General features: G+C 40.5%; 1 long non-coding RNA gene across 1 annotated transcript in view; it reads left to right on the forward strand.

Moving 5' to 3' along the window:
• The window catches only part of LOC311427439, a 46,596-nt gene that overhangs the window by 23,940 nt on the left and 2,494 nt on the right, over nt 1-20,162 (forward strand). The window lies entirely within an intron of this gene.

The raw sequence follows: 20,162 nt of genomic DNA on the forward strand, positions 1-20,162 counted from the left end.
TTGACTTTATAGCGCTGGCTGGCTGGAGGGGCAAAGCAGGGGATGCTGCTGGGAGACCACCTCTCTGCACCCCACAAGCCATAGCTCTAGGTCAAGCCCCAGTGTGAAGCACATTCCACCCTTGCCCTCTGAAATTATCTTACCTTCCTCCTATGAGGTCCATTAAAAGGAAGACCTGGGGTTAGACAGCAGGATATGAAAGGAGTTCCTCTCCGCATGGCCTGTTTTTTAGGTAATGAAGGTCATCCCATGATAGTAAGCTGAATATGGTGATGTATACAACCTAGGAAAAAGATACTGAAATCCCTTAAAATGATGTAGATGAGGAATCCCATCTGTTAACATTTATCAGGATATTACTTCTCTCTTTCTATATATTGTATAACTAAGGCAGAACTAAGTCTGTTGTCTCTCTGCTGCTGCCTTTCATGAGGAAAATCCTCATTCATCACAATGCCAAAGCACTGGAGGCTCTTTATATGATGTGTGCCCCAGGACCTGCAAAAGGAAGAGGCAATTTCCTGCTGAATTCTGCAGAACATGGCAAAGGGTCCCTATGCCTGGCCTCCAGTAAATTGAAGGAGGAGATGGAGCCAAGGGGCCATGGCAAGAAGGTTCCTCAGAAGGCTGAGATGCTGGAGACTGAGAGGCTACAGGAACTGTAGGAGGTCACCAGCTATCAGAAACTGCACAGCTCGGTGGCAGACCCTTGAACTTCATGGGGAAAACTTTTCTGTTTGAGATGTAAGACTGGATAAAGAAATGTCAGGTTTCCAAGCAATCTCTCTCTCACACTTTTTATTTATGTATTTATTTATTTTTATGCCAACCAAACCACCAGTAACACATGAAGCAAGTAAAACATGCCGTATCATTTTGAGCAACAGATCAAGATGCTAAAGAGCTGATGGCTCTTGGAGTAGCTGAGCATGGTTGCTTCCCCCATCCGGACCTGGGGCTCACTGCTGGTAGGGCATGGCTAAGGTAGTGCAGGAGGGAGCTAGTGTGTGACCTTTAATTCCACGGTTAGAGGAAACTGCCTGCAAAGAATGCAGGAGAAATTAGAGGAATTAACTTTGTTCTGTTAATACTAGACCTGTCAATCTAGTTCCTTCGGGAAAGTGCCCTGCAATTCCCATAAACAACCGACAGCTTTAGAGGCCTTTAGCTAGAAGTCTGGTCACTTTCCATCCCACTTTTTCTGACCTTGAGCCTTAATTAGAAGGTCTGTGGTTCATGACTAAACAGCATAATTGCATAAAGCAAAGGAGAAAGGCATCCAGACATAACTGGATTTACTCTGCATGTGAACGTTTGTGCATGTACTGATAAGCACCAGGATAATAAGGTGGTACATTCCAGATCTCTGTATATATTAGTGCAAAGCAAATGGCCCCAGGTGTTTTCTGAAATGAACAAAATCCTGTTTTCAGTCTGGAACTGTTAATTGTTAACTACTCAGATAGGCTTACATTCCTCTTACTTCACAAATTAAACCCACTTGTCATCTGTTGTTGATTTCATAGCTTTCACATTCAGGGAAGGAAAACAGACTGGGGACAGAAAAAAGAAAATCCATGTTAGGATGTGATCCGCTGTGTGTGCCGTGTAATAAAAGACCCATAAGAGATTATCTTTCTGGCATTGTCCAGCTTCCTTGTCCTTCGCTTTGGCTGGAAAACAGCAGAGAAAAAGGGTGTGCAGTTTGCAGAGGCAGGTGAGCTCTGATGAGGAAGGCTTTCTCCCATGTTACTCTGATGTATCTCTGCTCCCTCAGCAGCACGACTGAGGTTAGCACTGAAATGCAGTCACTGAGCAACATGGCATGAACCTCATTTCAGGCTTTCACATTGACTTGGATTTTTCCCAGCACTGCCTTTCAAGACACCCTTTTGTATCCTCTCTCCCTCCTGGTTTTTGGAGGTGCTGGTCTTATACTTGTCCTGGGCTTCTCCCTCTGAGAGAGGAGACCCAGCACATTTTCTCTGGGCACAGGCCATAGGCACACAATGCCTGCAGGGGTGGTGGAGCAGCTGATGGAGCAGGGTCCATGGGACAGCCCTGCCTGCACCCCCAGAGGGAGAGGGAAAAGGAGGCCATCATGGTACTGGGATGCTAGAGGGCACCTACCCTGCTCAGACCAGAAAGGGGGCAATGTTTTTTTTCCCTAGTAGTTCCCCATTTACAGAGCAGCCTTCACTTCTGGGTGTGCTCTCTCAGGACCCTGGGCACATTCAGCAGATATTTGTCTTCTTCAAGCAGAAAGTTTTGAATACAACACAAATGCTGTGCTTGTGCCAAGTGCTGCAACCTCTGAGAGTCAGGATACAGCCTGTAATTTTCTTTCAGATTTTTAAAAATTATTTGGGACAAATATAATGAGAAAATTTCTGAATTTAGATGTAATCCAACATCTGGCCACCTGTCAAGTACAGAGATCCTCCAATACCAATTGACGCACACAGTAATGCCCATCACACTCCTAATTTCATTAAATCCAAGGACTGGGTCTTTAGTCCTTTACAGCAAGGAAGCAGAGTTCCCACCTCCTGAGAGTTCAGGGAGACCTGCAGCATGGCTTCTGCCCTTCCCCCCTATGATATTGCTGCTTCCAGAAATGCAGGCTTCACTCCTTAAAATGAGGTTCTACTCCTGTAGGTGTGGTGGTCACAGAAGAGATGCTACCAAGCAGCATGTTATTGTCTGCAACATGTTGAAGATGGAGGTCATATTTGGCTGGCAATTAAAATTTTATTAAATGTAGCATTTATTAAACCTAGCTGCAGTAGGAATAATCCCTCCTTGATGAAGCAGATCAGTTGTTACCTGGATGCTTAATCTAACTTAGTATTAGCAATGCCAAATGCAGCATTTCTTGTAATATATATGGGGTCAAGATTTTGGAGACCTTCCTCTTTCCAGCTTGTGGGAAATTGCCCTGGTACTTTGAATTTCAGAGAGTTCCTTCAACTAAGATACACCCTTGATTTTTAACCCTAGAAAACTTTGTTTCCTTTACTGTCTTCCTGTGAAGTTGGATTTCTCTTTAAGAAGCTGGGACTCTCTTCATGGCTATCTATACCTATACAGCCAAAACCACAAATGATGGTATTCCATTGTGGTTTTGAGATAGTTTGGGGAACCAAATCTCTTTTTATTGTGAACAATTTCACATACAGGTTGCCTTGGATAAATTAGTTTGGACCAATTTTTTTTTATTTTTTATTTTTTATTTTTTTTACCAAAATCATGTCCCTCTGTGAATGCTTACCATTCACAGGTATTTAGATTTGGACTTGGTGGCACATATCAGACCATCTGTATATTGTGTAAGGAATGAGATCAGTGCGTTAATATTCAGGCACCCTCAGTGCCACCATTTCCTCCTCTGCTTTTGAGACCTTCTCTCAGCTCCTGCTGAAGGGTAAAACAGACTTTGAAAGGCTCAGAGTACTGGTCCATTACCATCTGGCAGCTGTCCCTACTGCTGTCTTCACTGTGCACTGCAGGAGCAAACTGCTAGCACAGAGTGATCAAGAGAAGAGCATCACGGAGGAAGGTTATTAACCTCCACCATGTCTTCCAGAGCGCTCCACCCTCAGAAAGGTTAATTTACTGATCCCACTGATAGTACTTGTCTGATTTCACTGTTTTGCACTTGCTCTGCCCACAAATGGAAAACACATATTTTCCTAAATCAGCAGGAACCTAATTAAAATATGTGTGTCTTTGAAGACATTTCTGTGATGCTCAAGAGTCCCAGTTATCTAACATGCAAATCTAAAGGAGCTGAAATGCTGCCAGTGGGTTAAATCCTTAACATTATGAATCTGATGAATTTTGCCAACTTCCAGACAGTGTCCCAAACTCAGGCTTGCCATGACTCTAGCACAGTGACTTTTGGCAGACAGGAGAGTTTCCCCATGTAGCTTTCTCTCTCAGGAGAAAACGATGAAGAGGCAATGTCACAGTATCCTATCTGCTCTGGAACAGTACCTCTTTTCTTCAGCAGTCAAATCAATCTGGCACTTTGGGCTGGGAGATGAAGGCCTCAGCAGGTTATTCTGGTAGTATTATAATTTTTATTAAAAACAAACAAACAAGCAAAGAATGGACATTTGCTAGATGTTCCCTGTCTTTGCATGTGTTTGTATTTTCATACCACAACCAAAGGTCTTTAAAACTATTTTTATTGTAATCTGCTTTGTTTTTAGGCATTGGAACAGGTTTCCCAGAGAGGTGGTGGAGTCACTGTCCCTGGGGGTGTGTAAGGAACTGTTGGACGTGGTGCTTAGGGACATGGTTTAGTGGGTGACATTGGTGGTAGGGCGATGGTTGGACCAGATGATCTTGGAGGGCTTTTCCAACCTTAGTGATTCTATCATTCTATGACTCTTTGAAGAGGTGTTGATATTTTTTGTGGTGACTTTTGTGAAGGCAGCAGGGGTACTGATGAACTCCTTGAGGTACCACTGACTGTTGACGTGCAGTATGCACTAGGATCACAAAATAACTTTGACTTCTTGTGTCAAACAACCTGCTTCATTTACTGCAATATGAATAAATTAGGCAGGGAGGTGCAGTGAGTTGTCTTGAGGTAGATGAACCCAAATGTTGTGTTTGGATTCAACCACTGGATTCATTTTGGCCACAAAATTGATGCAGGCAGGTTGCTTATTCTGACCCTTGTATAAATGGCCTCTAGCTGTGCTTCCCTCACCTCTGGCACTGATCTGAGGCAGAGCCTGGATGCAGGGCTGCCAGAGATCCTCTCCTATAGTGATTGCAGCACATGCTGCCATTATCACTGCAAGCTGGCCTTAGAGGAAGCTGAAGCCAGAAGAGGCAGTGATACCTTCACACCTCCTCCAGCTCCACTTTCCTGCCCTCTACTCTGTGCCCAGAAAGCTTGGTCAGGCAGAGTTACACCTCTGGCAGGCTGTGACCAGATTCTGATGACAGATTCACTGTCAACCACCAGGGATGTTGCTTCCCCTCTAGAGTTTTCTAGGGAACAACCAGGTACTGATAGACTCAGCAATGTTTAAGTAAGAAAGCCGTACAGCAGACATCAGGAGCTGGGACGTAAATTCAGCCTTTTCTTTCAATCTTAATCCCCTCCGTGCATCCAAGTCTCTTTTGTAGTGTCAACCTAAAGGCTGCAGTGACAGCTAGTAATTATCAGGAAAGCGATCCTGTAACAGAAATGTAACAGAAATGTCATCATTGATTAAAGACTAAAGCAAATGGGATCAAATTAAGACCGTAAAAGAAACCTCATTTCTGGCATTTCCTAAAACCTCTGTGTTGTATTTTATACATTTATCATTATTTAAGCAGTTGCTTGTATTTCATAAATGTCTCCTTAAGAATAGGATGAGAAGATAAGCTGAGAAGAGTCCAAATGAAACACTTACTGCTTCAGCCCTTTCTACACACAGTGTCAGGGAATGCAAAATGCAGATGCAAAGGAGCACGAATCTAAACGCAGAAAAGAAAGTCCACTCTCCCTGAGGCCTGTAGATGAAAGATGATCTTCCAAGTCAGGGGAAAACTGCAATTACAGGAATTCCCCAGTATAAGATTGTTATTTTGTTTATGGTCACTGTTGATTTTATTCCTAACAATGTCTGGACTGGGTTATGAAAAGTTGCACTTGCTCACATGCGCAGCATACAAGTATGTATGTAACACATAAAAAAAAGGACCAGAAGAGAGAGAAATCTCTCTTCTGACTGCAGGGGAGCAAGTCACAGTCTGGAGAGGGTGGAGAAGCTGGGACCACTGCCCTAGCCACCCCTTTGCTCTGCAACCCATGGAGCTGATCCAGCAGGGAAGCAGTGGGCTGTCACTTGTGTGCTTCTAGCCCTGGCTCACTTTTGCCATCACTCACCTCCTGCAAAACAAGTGCTGGTAGAAAATCCTATCCTAGCAAGGATGCACCTGTACTGAGCCTCATCATCGTTAGTGTACTCAGTGCAAGCAGAATTTTGTTTGCTGTAACTGGATTGTTGTATCTGGCCCATTTTCTCTATGATGACTACCTGCCACCGCCACTAAAGGACAAAAGGATTTTATAGAGGGGGGAGAGAAATGGGGGAAGGGTAGTATCCTGAAGGCAATAACCAGCAGAGCCCTGCTGTGTAAATAGTCCCAGGTTTCAACATGCATTACTTCTGTCCCATTTCAGAACAATTTGCCTTCAGCCCAGTGACTTTCAGCCGTTAACTTGGGCTCCTCTGGTCCCTTATTAGTATCTGAAAATGAGAAGAGCCCAAATGCACTTACTGATTTGAGACCTGCAAACCCTGGGCATCCAGGGAGGAGCTATTGCTAAGTGATTACTAGTGGCATAAGCACATGGAGGTGGTTTGGTTTCCATTTTCCTTTGATCACCTCCAAAGACCAGCCACTACTTTCAGCAGCACACTCGATGCTGCGCTCCTTTGTGCCGGTTCGCGAGCACAACGCTAGCAGCTTCGCGGTGAAAAGCTATTCTGAGAGTTTCTTAAACAAAGCCTTAATGATATATGGCTGCCAAAGTTAGCTGTTTCGCAGCTGTAATAGCAGGCTGTAGGCTGCATGGCAGCCAAGCTGTCTTTGTTACTGTATTAAGGGAGGTGTGAGAGCCTGGAATGCTACAGGCAGTGAGAGCCGTCGTGGGTGGCAGCTGCCTCCAGAGTCCTTGAAAGGATACGCTGGGATAACTCGATAAGGTGTTTGCATGTGTTAGAGGGCATGACATCCACACAAGGCTGGGTGATTATAGCACAATTTTCTTTGGACGTGAGGCACTCCCAACTGCATAGAAATTGGGTGGAAATTATGAAGCACGTTGTGTTTTTTTCCACTGGGCTCTAATTGTTTCATGAGAAGTAGCCTCCCTGCTAATGTCTGGTTCAGTTAATGTGTTTGTGCAGAGCTTGTCATTTTCTTTTAGACTGCCATCGACTTCCCTGGTCAGGATGCACCACGTTTTGTTGGAAATCCTGGCTGTTGTGACACTGGGACACAGGGTGACATTCCCAGTCTGGGGGCTGGGCTCTGTAAAGCTGGTGTAAATCAGCAGGAATTTCTCTGGAGTTATTTCAATATAAATATGGGTTAAGTCAGATGAGTCTTAGACGTGCCATATCTACATTAACTTAAACTCTCCAGATACTATGGTGATTTGATCACTAAAATGGTGTTCTCCCCTTTCTCCCCAACTTAAAACTCATTCATATGTTTCTTGAAAACAATTTGCATTTCTGTCTATTATGTGAAAACATTTTTATGTAAAAGAAAGACACGAAACAGGGTCTCCTCATAATCAAATGCTGTCCCCCTCTGCTTCCATAAGCAGAAAGCCCTCATCAGCCCATCCTTGCACTTGGGTGCCACTCAACAGCTCTTGCTAGGTTGCTGTATTTCAAATTCATCACTGCCAACCAAGGCAGCTCTTTTTAAAATAAGTGCATGGGATCCTATATCTAAAGGTTTATGTTAGTGTGCATGCAGATGATTCTCCATGCAGTTGCATCAGTCTTTGGAGCTATGTTAGCACAAGAGAGTGCTAACATAGGACCCATATATAATGTGAACACTGGCATTCCCTGGAGAGGGGTAAACAGCATGCCCAGCTTCTTTAAATTGCCTCTGGTCAATCAGAGGTAGTGAGGCTGCATTTTCCAAATGACTGAGAAAGCTGATTTTAACATGGGTCTGTCTTTCAGAAATGAGGATTACACTGTATGATTGACTGGCATGCTGAAGTGAGATGTGTATTCCATGGTGATGGAGTATTTTAAGACTGCATCCTGCCCTTGATGAACAACACACAGCATGAGCAGAGTTAGGTACCATTTCCTCTTGTGAAGCCTCTTAGACCAAGAACACAGGTTCTTGGGGCTTCTCCCCCTTATGATTAATTTCTCTAAATTCCACTGATGTTGTTGACTTATGAGAGCTTATCAAGAAGAAAATAAGCTCTCAGTGACTCTCATGTTATGAAGGTTTAAATGATTTAACTTTATAATTAAAACAAGGATACAAGCCAAGTATTTCTGGTTCTGAGATGAACACAGATACTTAAACTGTTATTGATATCAGTGAACCATTTCCGTAGTAAGAACCTGAGATGAGTGATTTGGACGGCATACACTTAGCTTATAGCAAAATCTGTAGTGCTTAAACTTGACAAGACAAAAGCACGTACTATCTTGCACGTAGCTACTCTTGGGTTTCCAACTATATTTTTATAATAGAAAATACAAAATCCCTCACTCCTTTCCAAGACATCTCCAGCAAGAGAGAAAGCTGTAAACTCAGCTGTTTGTAAATTGCTCTTTTTGGCTAGCAGCATTTACAAATATTTCTCTTTTTAGAACAAGTAAATCAGGGCCACACCAATCACAGTTGGACTAAATGTGCTGCAGGAGATCTTTTTAAAATATCAGTTGAGATCCCCTGTCTATGACTGACCAAGATCTAGATAGTGGATAATTTGCAGTGGGGGCACTCAGGCGAAGTTATTGCAAAGTGAGGTAGGGTGAGAAGTGCATATGTACGTGGGATTACCCCACAACGAGTGCAGAGTGCATTGTTCTACTCCTTGCTCTTGCAGAACATTAATAACTATTTCATATTTACTACAGACTCCTTTGACGCATGAAGCAAGTTGTGTGGTGTAAATCCACATCTTTCCTTATCTTGCAGTACCTTGTTCTTATGTCTGTAACTTGAATGTCTTTCTAGTAATTCCTTAATCTCATTATTGAACAATGTGGAGTATAGCTCACTGACCTCCACATTATTTCAGGATGCTGGAGACTGGATGTAGTTAATGATATTGGGCACAAGCTGTAAAGTGGACAGATACAGAAACGAACTTGGATATGGATTAGAAGTCAAGGGAAATAGGGCTAAATTTCAAAAATTCATTTAAAGAACATCAGAAATCACCGCTTCTTTGGACTGGTGTTTCCATGCTGTGTAGTCAAATGGACAGTAGCTATACAGTTGTGAAGAAGCTTTACCCTTAATAAAACTGTTGTCATGCTTTCTGAAGCTGTGTTTGTTCTCAGTCTATGTAATCTAGTACATGAAAAGTTTATGCTCCAGTAACATCTTCATATCTTAAGCACATTAGCTGTCTTGAAGATTCAGATGATCTGAGAGTAAGTTGACTTTTATCTAGTGGTTTCCAAATAGACTTTCAAGTTCCAACAATGCTTGTCTATTGATGTACATTGGAACTTGCAAATCTGGTGGAAAATACCTCAGGAACTACAAAATCAGGATGTACAAAATTCCATCTCTCTTAATATATTTCTGAACTCTGCATCAGCATTGTGCTTCTAGCTGAATACAACATATTTTCAAGTTATTTCTTCTTCTACCTGACCAGAAAACCTTACCTTGTAGTATAGTCCAATGCATAGTCCTGCCTCTTGCATGCAGACTGAGTCAGAAGGAAGGTCTATGATGCCATGGGCAGATGCTGAGTTTCATTCCAGAATCCAGGTCCTGGGTACTTGGCTGGTAGGTCTCAAAGGGCATTAAGCCCTGAATTCAAGGAACACGAAGACGTGAAATGCTGTTTCTGTTCCTACAACTATTACAGCAAAGATAATATTCTGTTTTATTATTAGTAGTATTATCAACAGGCAGAAGCAGTTAGTTTTCACCTTAGTAATAGGAAGAGGTGGCCTGAGGAGCAGCAGTCCAGTGAAAGTTCACATGGTTTCTCAGCCAACATGCACAACAGACCTGAGAACTGAACTACTTAGAAATGACAGGTAGACTGAGAAATCAGTAAAGGGTGATGTATCTTGGGTGCATATTAGATTTATGTATTAAGCCAGCCATCTGGGAGCTATTTAAATCAACTCAAATCATTCTGTCAACAGACGAAGATAGCAAGTAATCATTCATGGTATGGCTGCTATTCAGAGAGCAGTTGGGTTCCTGTCCTGCCTGTTTCCCCTGCCACATGGAAAACTTCATTTTGAATTCATGTGGAGAGGCATAAGTAGAAAAATCAACCTTCTGGGAATTTACTTTTTTAATAGTGTGTGAAAGGACCGCTAAAGCCCCTTATGCAATCCTCTGCTCTTCTCTGATGGCTTTCCCTTGGCCTTGTTCCATGATTAAGCCAGGTGGCTGTGGGAAAGACCATTTCTTGCTGCTCCATTCTACATTTAGACACAGACAGAGAGCAGAAATGATACTATAAAAAGTTTTAACTCCAGTGAGAAGTTCAAATCTGCTACTTATCCTGTAGGACCCTCTGGAGTGCTGCACTTCCTTCTAAGCCCCTCTCATCCCCTGGCACAGAGGCAGGAAGCTCAGAGTCTGAAACAGCAGTCATGACTAAGCCCCAGGGTACATATTTTTGCAAGCCCTCCATGCAGAATGAATAAAGTAGTAATTATAAACTTTTCCTCCAGTTTTATTGGAAGTGCACATGAAGGGACAGGTGGGATCTATGTTGCAGGGTGACTGGTGGAGTAGGTCAGCTGCAGCATTGGCAGAGGAAATCCATGGATGTCCCTATCAATCTCAATGCTCAAGTGGTGCAGCTTTTGCTTGTATGGAAGAAAGAAAGCAGGGAGAAAAGAACTCACAGATTGGGAAAGGACTGTAAAGGGGACTGTCTCTGTTTTCCATTCCCCCTGGCTGCTTCTTCCAAGGGAGCAGAAGGGCTTTGGGTGTGGTTGGCTTTTCCAGGCTCTGCTGCTCAGTTATTTCCAGCTGGCTTCACTTCTCTTTCTTTCAACCATAAAGGTGAAGCTATAAAAGCCAAAAACTTTGTGGACATCTTTGATGCTGCCTTTAAGTGCTCTGAATTAACTTCTCATGTGATGGAAGATCATGAAGTGTATGCGTATATGTGTATATAGCGTACATATGTATATAGTTATACATATGCTCAGTATGTTTCATTGTTAATTAGCAACCTTTGCCTAATACTAACAACCTTGGAAGAATTTCACTTTGCAAACACCTCAGTTCAAAAGATATCATATTTTGCCCTGTAGACAGGCTATGTATTATCTGACATAATCTGTGATGTATCTTGGCAAGTATCAATTCTTTGTAGCAAAGATGGTACCTGCTGTGTGCCCAAGATATTAACTGTCGTGCCTTGTCCATCCTGTATGCATCCTTACCAGTACGTATAGGCAAGGCTCCTGAATTTGCTGCTAAATACAATAACTTTTTTGAGTCATGCTATGAAGCTGTTTGAATTTTTGTGCACATAATGTCTCATGTAGCTCTCAGATTAACTTGGATTTATTTCTAATGGCAGAATAAAACATGTTGCATTATTAATTCTTAACAATGTAAACGTGTGAAATGTCCTCAGTCTGTAAGCCAGAAGGTTAAACTCCTGCCACCATCTTGATGGGAAGGGAATGCTGGCAATTTCTGGAGATACCAAAATTTACAGGAGTGGATCCAGAGGTTATGAAGTGTTTACTTTGAAAACTTGTTTTGGTTCATTCTGTGTTGAACATTGTCGCTTATGCTGTACGTCCCTGTGCTTCACCTTCTGTAGCACTACCAGGATTCATCGCTTCCCTCTCATGGGTCAATGTTAAAGAACATGGTGAGGGATGAGGAGCTGCTGAAAAAAAAAGAGGCTACAAGGAATTTACTTTTTGCTTGTGAAGTGACTTTTCATCTCACTTAGTAGTTGGGTGGTCTTGCTGATTAGTTTGTCTAAGAAAAAATGTTCATGTTGAGAGACAGAGATAACTTTCATCCATGTTTTATTTTAGATACATAACAGCAAGGCTCACAAGCCAGCTACATTCTGATGCCATATAAAGATTATTTACAGTATTGCAGCCAGCCTGATTTTGCTATAATCATTAATTGTGTAGGACCACTGCTGTTTTCCTGATAGACCTTAGTTATTTACATTTCCAAGACTCAAACTAAATTCCAAATTGCAATTTTGTTTTCAGACAACAGAAGAAACCCAAACAAGTTTTAAGATTCACCATTAGATACGACAATCCCTTGTCTATTATTTTTAAAGCAGCTGCTATCCCAAGCACAAGAGATTTAAATGTTAGGAATTACATCCAAGGAATGGTGAGTTTACAGAACTGTCTGAGACATGGATCTAGAAATTCAGCAAAGTCATTTCAGACTATGATTATGCTAAAAAATGATTGAACACTGATCATATTTAAGCTGTTATAAACACATGAATCCATTTGGCTTTGAACAGCTACCTTGATTAACACAATATAATAGATTAATAAATGTGTTTAGCTATCAAATTATAATTGGCCATTTCCACTTTTTTTTTTTTTTTTTTTTTTTTTTTTTTTTTTAATTATGTATAAGAGAATAGCAAAGCTGGCAAAAAACAGCTGATGTCTTCATAAGCCTTCAGAGAAATGAGCATTCACGAGTAATCTTCATTGTGGCATCGTCAATGGCAATAGGCATTTTGGAGATATATGCTTGTGTCCAGAGGTGTGCTTACCTTCCCTGGGTGTGGAGCAGGGTGGCAGGGCTCTTTGTGTGAACATCTGCACTGGCTTTATTTTCCATTGTTTAGACAGGAAGTCCCAAATGTTCCTGGTAATTTGGATAGGTGACAATTATTGCTCCATATGGCTTTGTCCCAAAAATAACTTTTAAAATAATTTCTAAATACTGTCTTTACAAGAAACAATTCTGGAAAAGTCTGGGCAAGCAGTTTTATGGGAGAGATAGAGTATATAAAGGAGGTGCATTTGAACATTGTGTAAAAGGGATAACCACTATAATAGCTTCTATGGCAGTAGGCAAAAAGGAAATTTCAGTTTCCTGAAACTGGAATAAATGATCTTCTCCTAAGAGAAGAGAAAAAGAATGGACAAAATAGACAGTTTTTGTAGATTTAATTGCCCTAATGCAAAGGATTTGCTGAACTGTTTAACTATTTTCTGCCCAAATGGAATTTTATGCCGCTGTTACAATCACTTTTTTTTGTGGTTAAGGCTATCGTGATTATGATAACCTTAAGACCTGCAATTCAGTTTTCTGTAAAGAACCAAATCTCACACAAAGTGATGTCTGTAAAAAGGCAAGGAGAGGTATGAATGTAGCTGAGAAAATTTGTACTAATATGGTTGTCAAGTGTTTATTATAATTTTCTATTACTCCTCCAGGTCAAATTACGATACATAAAATCCCCAAAGGCAAGAAGATACTATCCTGTTCTGAACTCTCAATCATATCTATATTTTTATATTTTTATTTTTTATCTTTTCCTGAAGGTGTTCCATTAGGACAGTGTTACTATCAGGAGACAGCACCTTCCTTTGCTTCAGATAGGACTTTATTTTCATTTGCTAAGGATGATATCAACATGTTGAGTATTAACTGTACTTTTCAAATGGTTCACACTGCTGATTAGCAAGTATGGGAGAATTCAAGGTCTTTTGGAAGACGGTAGACACTTGCCTTCCCATTACACCTACAAAATTACCTATAAACATTGACTTCAATTTCCACAGGAAACAGAGACAGAAAAAAAGTGAAGGAAAGGAAAGAGATCAGTTCCTGAAAAGATAATAGGCTCAGGAGAATGGTAAAAACAAACAAACAAGCAAACAACAAAAAAAAAAACAACCAACAAACAAACAAACAAACAAAAAAATCAATCAAAACAAAATTCCACAACAACAAAAAGAAGGAAAAAAAAAAAAAAAAAAGAGAGAAAGAGGGAGAGAAAATGTCCAGTCCTGACAGTGAACAGCTTTTTTTGTCTGGCAGTAATCTTACAAGAACCCACAGCTATCCAGGCAAAAATCAATCTTCATATAACTACAAATGTACTATTGCTACATTTTTAAAAAGAGTAAGATCTGTCTTTACTGCTATTCCTATGCTCTCAGAGGGAATTTCTTGCATATATGTTACTCTACTGACATTTTCACTTTTTTGGCCTTATTTCATCAAAAGAGTGGCTGTAAGAATAGTACTTGAAATACAGTATTTTTTTTTTCATCAAAGAGAATCATTCTAGTCATCCATAATAACTCTGTTTCAATGTAAACAATTAATTTTCCTTAAGAACTTAGTTCATATGTTGCTGCTATTAAATACGTGCAGTTTTTCCAGGAAAAAGTAAAGACATTCCTTCTGTTATTATTTGGTTACATAAAAAACAAACAAACAACAACAACAAAAACAGAAAATTAATATGCAAGCTGTGCTCACAAAAATGAAATAAGTGAGAGCTTCAGTACAAGAGCTTCAACCAATATAGAAACATCATTTAAAAAATCTGGTCCCAATTTTATATTAATATACACATGAACAGTTATGGCAAATCTGGGCAGATCCTTGCAAATACACTGCAGGAAGAACAAGCACAGAGAGACTTCTTGACATCCAGAGATTTGAATTTTTCTTTATTGGTCTGGCTGAAGATAATCTATTTAAAGATGGCATTTGTTTAAATATGAAGTGAGATTACCCAATTTCAGGTTTGTAGAAACCAAGGCAAAATATCCGCAGGACCTTGTGTTCAGACACAATTTCCCCTGAAGCAGAAGGGTGCTTATTTTCCACTGTAACTGAGGCCAGTTTGTCAGCTAGACTTGTGCAAGTTTCCCCTTTGTTTCAGATGTTTTCATGAGAAGGAAAGGAGAAATATTTTCTTCTCAAGAAACAATTCCAGTTTTCTTGTAACTGTACATATGCTGCTGTGCTAAAAACTCACACAGAAATGCATGGCCAGAAAGTGCCAGTCTGAAGGTGCTGGAGAGGGAGGTGGGGGACCTGTAGTCTTCACAAACCTTGAAGAAGCTGTCTTCCACACTTGTAAGACTGCATGTCAAACATATAATTCTTTGCTTCCTACCCTAGAAGATATGTCATGGAGTTATGGGAGACGTGATGGATCCAGTGTGATGGACTGGAAAATGATAAAAGGCTTGAGGCATCTCTTCTGTGAGGAAAGGGTGAGAGAAGTGGGACTGTTCAGCCTGGAGAAGAGACGGTTCAGGCAAGATCTCATCACTGTCTGTAAATACTTGAAGGGAAGGAGCAAAGGGGATAGAACCATGTGGTAGAGGTGTGTTTGAGCATGGCTCTGGGGTTTTAAAGCACAGGGTCTAAATTAGCCCTATTGCTATACGCAGAACATTGAAAATCCTGCCTCATCAGCTCCTTCTGGTACTTAATCTGTGGTATATGTACTTTAAGCTCTAGTTTATCTTTGATCAGGACCAGCTGTAGCATATTGCATGGGGGGATACAGGCTTCCTGAGATGTTTCTGCATCCATGTTGCTGCACTGTGTTGCTGTGAGGCCAGCTGCAGCCATGAGGTCCCACAGAGTTGTCTTCAGTACAGTCATGTTTTCACAGGCATGTTGAGTAACTAATGCTGGTATCAAGCACAGCCTAAGGGGTCCTTTGATGTCACAGGTTTCTGCTCTCCATTCCCATGGCACACTGCTGTCACAATTATTTTCTTGTAATTTCCTGAGGCTTGTAAGCAGAATAGCTCTGCTGAAACAAAAATTTGTAATTCAGTATTGCCATTGCCTTGAAATATTTTCTCAGACCTGTCCTTTAAGCAGGAAATACCTTTGCATGGTCATGTGAAAGCAGGTTCTTTGATTTCCCTCAAATTCCTCATCATGAACCATGAGGTACCTCCATCAGGGAGCCATGCAGGAAGCAGAGAGTCAATACAACAGCTCTACTAGTCTCTTCCAGAAACAAAAATGCTGTCAAATGGGAGGCACTGAAGTTCTGAAACTTTGTCATTTCCCCAAACTGGGACCAAAAAAATGACATTCTCTGATACTCACCTGACGGAGGAAAATACTTGTTTATAAAGTTGTATCAAAATGGCTACCTTTGAATTTACTGTTAACATCTCTTACTCAACATACTGAATTAAAATGGAAACTGCTATGCTGACAGAAAATGTCCTGGCTTCTTCAAACCAAAATACTCCCTGGGACTGCCCATGGTAGCACATTCTTGGGTAGCACGTCAATTCAGCATCGTGTCAATAGTATTCAAAGACAGAAAACCATTGTAATGAGATTTTCAGCCATGGCTAATCACTGATCTCTCACGTTGGTTAAGGATTCTTTGACTCCAAGGCTTTGTTGGGTTTAGTGCACTTTCACACATGCATGGAAAAGAACCTATATCCATGACTCATTGTTCAGAGGTATTTCTTAATATCAAACCACCCTATCACTCTTATCGCCCAGGATTATCCTTCATTTCTTGTGTTAGTATTTGCATCTCTGAGCACTTTTGGAGGTGGGATGTTTCTTGTACAAGATTTCCAGGAGAAACAAAATATTATTGAGACCAAATGAAAGACACCTTAAATTAATGGGATGTTCAGTGGGAGTTTGCACTTCAGGATAAGGATAGCTACAATCAGCCCACAAAAATGAAAGAATTGCACTGCTTTCAGCTTTTTAAATCTTGAATGATCACTGATCTGTTGCAAATCCAAAATAAATACTCAGAAGTCACTTGGTATAGGCAGATGTAAGTGCGGAAAAAAGGAAGGCAACCACACTCTTTACTTAAACTGACACCTGATGCAAATTTCAACCTTTTATTGAAAGGAAAAGTGCTGTAGGGACAGTGCTGCTTTTATCCTGAGGATCCCATCATGTCTACTTTTTCACATAAAGTTTTGAAAACACAAATGCGTTGAAACATCTCAGTCTGGAAAGTGATGAAAATAGATGCAAAATTTGCTATAATTTCAACAGGTGACCTGGCACTATTCTGCTCACACACTGAAAAGCTGCTCTTCAAGGAGGAAGCAATGTCCCTCAGCGTCAGGAGACAAGATAGATGACAGTGATCCTGGCAACAGCAGAAAGTTGCTGTCAGCCACAGCTAGTTCATTTCAGAAGATGATGGCATTGTGCAGGCCACCACCAGTGCTGGGGAAAAAGGCGATCCTGCCCGCAGTGTGTAATAATTCTGCGCTGTTTCTTAATGTGAGTCAGGCGCATCCAGATTTCTGGCGTGAGCCGAGGTTCTCCCAGAAGGTCTATTCTGAGCTCCCAGTGCAATGAAATAAGAGCTGTGCATATGTCAGTGTATTAAAGGTTCTGCATGCTGTGAAACCCAGTTGTGGAAGTTTCTCACAGGCTCCCCGTGTTTTTACATTCGGAGCCCCAGCAAGCCTGTAATGGCACAACAGTCAAGCGAGAAGCATGGCTTTGATTTCAGTTGATAAGTAATAGACATTTAAGCCAGATTTACCTCTCTTTAAAGGAGAACTTAACAGGTTGCTGTTCAATTTTGTTATTTCAATGCTACAGAGCCAAATAACATCAAATCAAAGATCAGGAGCTTCAAAATTATGAATGCTTACCAAAATTAAAAATAATCCCAACAACAAGAAGGTGTCTGCCCAGATGCTCTAGTACAGATTACAAATAATGGAGTATAGAGAACTCACACACTGGTTTTATTGATAGCATAGGTACTTTCTGTTTGCCTTGAACTGGGAATTACTCAAAATGCACTCGCACACTCAAGAATGCCTCTTTGATTTTCAGTGGTGATTAACAAGAGTTCATCCAAATGTTTTTCTAAAATCGGTTTGCTACTGAACAACAGCTTGATTGACATATGTGATGATTACTCTGTGGTAAACAGAGGATTGTCAGTACTGGACACTGCAATGCTTCATACAGAAACAGATGTGGCCCAAGAGCAAAACTGTCATAACCTTGCCCTTTGATATGCTTCAAATCAACTCCAGATAGGTAAATTCTTATAATTCAGTATTCATTTATGTCTTAATATCTCTCTTGTTTCTGACAACCAAGATGTCAGTTGGGACCATGAGTTCAGGGCATAGATGTTTATCTATTATAAAACATACAGAAACTTTTATTTAGGGGTAGATGACTTTCCTGGCTTTATAGATCTCAGACCAAAGTCCAAAGCACAGAGGCATTACAAGATGTGTATGCAAACCAAAGGGAGAGAATGCGCAGAAGGAGTTTCACAGGCAAGGGATATAAATTCCTCATGAGTCCCATGTTTGGGGTTAGTTTATTGAAATGAAAGAAAAATGGAGACCTGCTCTTGTCAGGATAGCTCTAGACACATCAAAAACACATTGCTAGTAAGAAGATGAAACATTAAAAGACCTCTGATGAGCAATAACTGCCTGGATCTGTAACTCTCCCATAGACAAGCCTTTATTAATACACTATCAACTAACAAATGAGATGAAATAATTAATCCCATACCCAAACTATTTAGAATTAATGATCAGTTATGTTGATCTGCCAACAGCTCATATTTGGCCTGACAAGTAAAAACTAAATTTTCTCACAATAAAGTTGATTATATATGTATGTATGTATATATATATATATATATATATATATATATATATATATAAAATTTAAGCTCCTTGAATACTTTCATTAAGATAACTATTTGACCAGAAAAAAAAAAATGTTGCTGGAAAAATTGAACTTTAATTAAAAATAAACATTTATGTTTTCATTTCAACCAATTTCTTCCTCAGTACTGACCAGTTCTCATGCAAGGAGAACAACATGTAATGGCAGACATGTTAGTCAACAACCCTAAGAAAAGCTCAGTTTTCAACTATCTCCTTACAATTGAATTTGAGGATTAGAATAAACCACTTAGGATTTCATTTTGCAGTGTATAAATGCCATCTTTTATTAGTCTGGTGCTATCAATAATTCACTGTTCTTGCTGGTCAATACTGGCTTCTTACACACCCAAAACTGAAGCTGAGGCTACTTCTGTAAGAGTTCAGACTGAATGAATTGTTGGTCATTAAGAAGCAGTGCATGTTAACCAGTGCTGCAGATGCAATGATTACTTAAATGCAGTAAGGACCAGAACCTGGTCAATTTACACTTTTTTGGGGATGAAGATTATTGGCTTGCAAAACCTGACAATCAATAAAGAGTTCAAATCAGCAGGATTTTGTCAGATAGTCAAAATATGATTTCAAAGCCACTAACTGGACTGTAGCTGTCTGATATATGTTTCACTGTGCCTTGCACACTATTCTCCCTAACAATGTCATAAACAGGCACAGAATCCAAAAAGTAGCCTCTGTAATATAAAGTGCTAAGAGGGAGTTTATTATTGTTACAAACTTGTTATTGATGAGGAAACTCAGGCATGATGTAAATGACTGTATCAATCCACAGCAGAAGTCACTGTCAGATATAGGCTCTACCATCTGGAAAGGAAATGAAATCTCTTGTTTACCTAGCAATCAGATAAGTAGATTCAGATCTTTCTCTAACAGTATTTAATATCCTATGCATATCTTTCTCACCTACATACTCCAGAAATATTCAATTATAGCAAGAGGGAGAGAGAAGAATTAGAGCATGCTGACTTCCAGTGGGATTCCAGTCAGTGTTATCAGCTTGATCCATATGCAACTTTAATTTCCTACCCATGGCTATGCAAGAAGAGAAGCTGTACAACGCAGCTTCTTCTACTCTACTTCCATCTTCTACTGGAATAACACAAAAGGATATTCACCCAGGGCTCTCCATTAACAGTGGGATGTGAGCCCATCTGGAAAGTTGTTTACAGGTCATCTGAATGGGGGCAGAGAAAAGGATTGAAAACTAGTAGGCAGATTCATAAACAAAGACCAACAAATTGTTGTTTCAGGAGGCACAATGCAAGAGCTCAGCTCCCTTGCAGAAATGTGTGCAGCCACTACTTATGCAGCAGATAATCCCAGCTGACCTTTCCAGCATGCAGAGAGTAATAGATTTACTAAAATGGACCAGTATAAAACATTTTTTCCAGGGTGTTAGGCAAAACAAACTCTTGGTTGACACCATCTCTACTGGATTTCTTCAACTAACATAGTTGTGGCAGAAGCATACGAACTGAGACCCACTGCAAGCAAAGGCTGTGGTGCTTTTGTTCAAGCTCCGCTACCTCCCCCTTTCATTGTATTTGAACAATATCTTGTTCTACACCCGCCTGCTGGGGGATGGGAAAAGCAATTAACCTTTAAAACGTTGGTGCCATAGTGTAATTGGTGTCCCCTTTCTCCCTTCACGGCCATTTCAAATGCATGCTATTAAAATCTCTTTAGTACTCTAGAATTTATTTCTAACATTGTAATCCAAACAAGTTCAGAGACAGGTAG

The sequence above is a fragment of the Aythya ferina genome (genome assembly GCF_964211825.1).
Source record: "Aythya ferina genome assembly, chromosome: Z".
Taxonomy (NCBI): domain Eukaryota; kingdom Metazoa; phylum Chordata; class Aves; order Anseriformes; family Anatidae; genus Aythya; species Aythya ferina.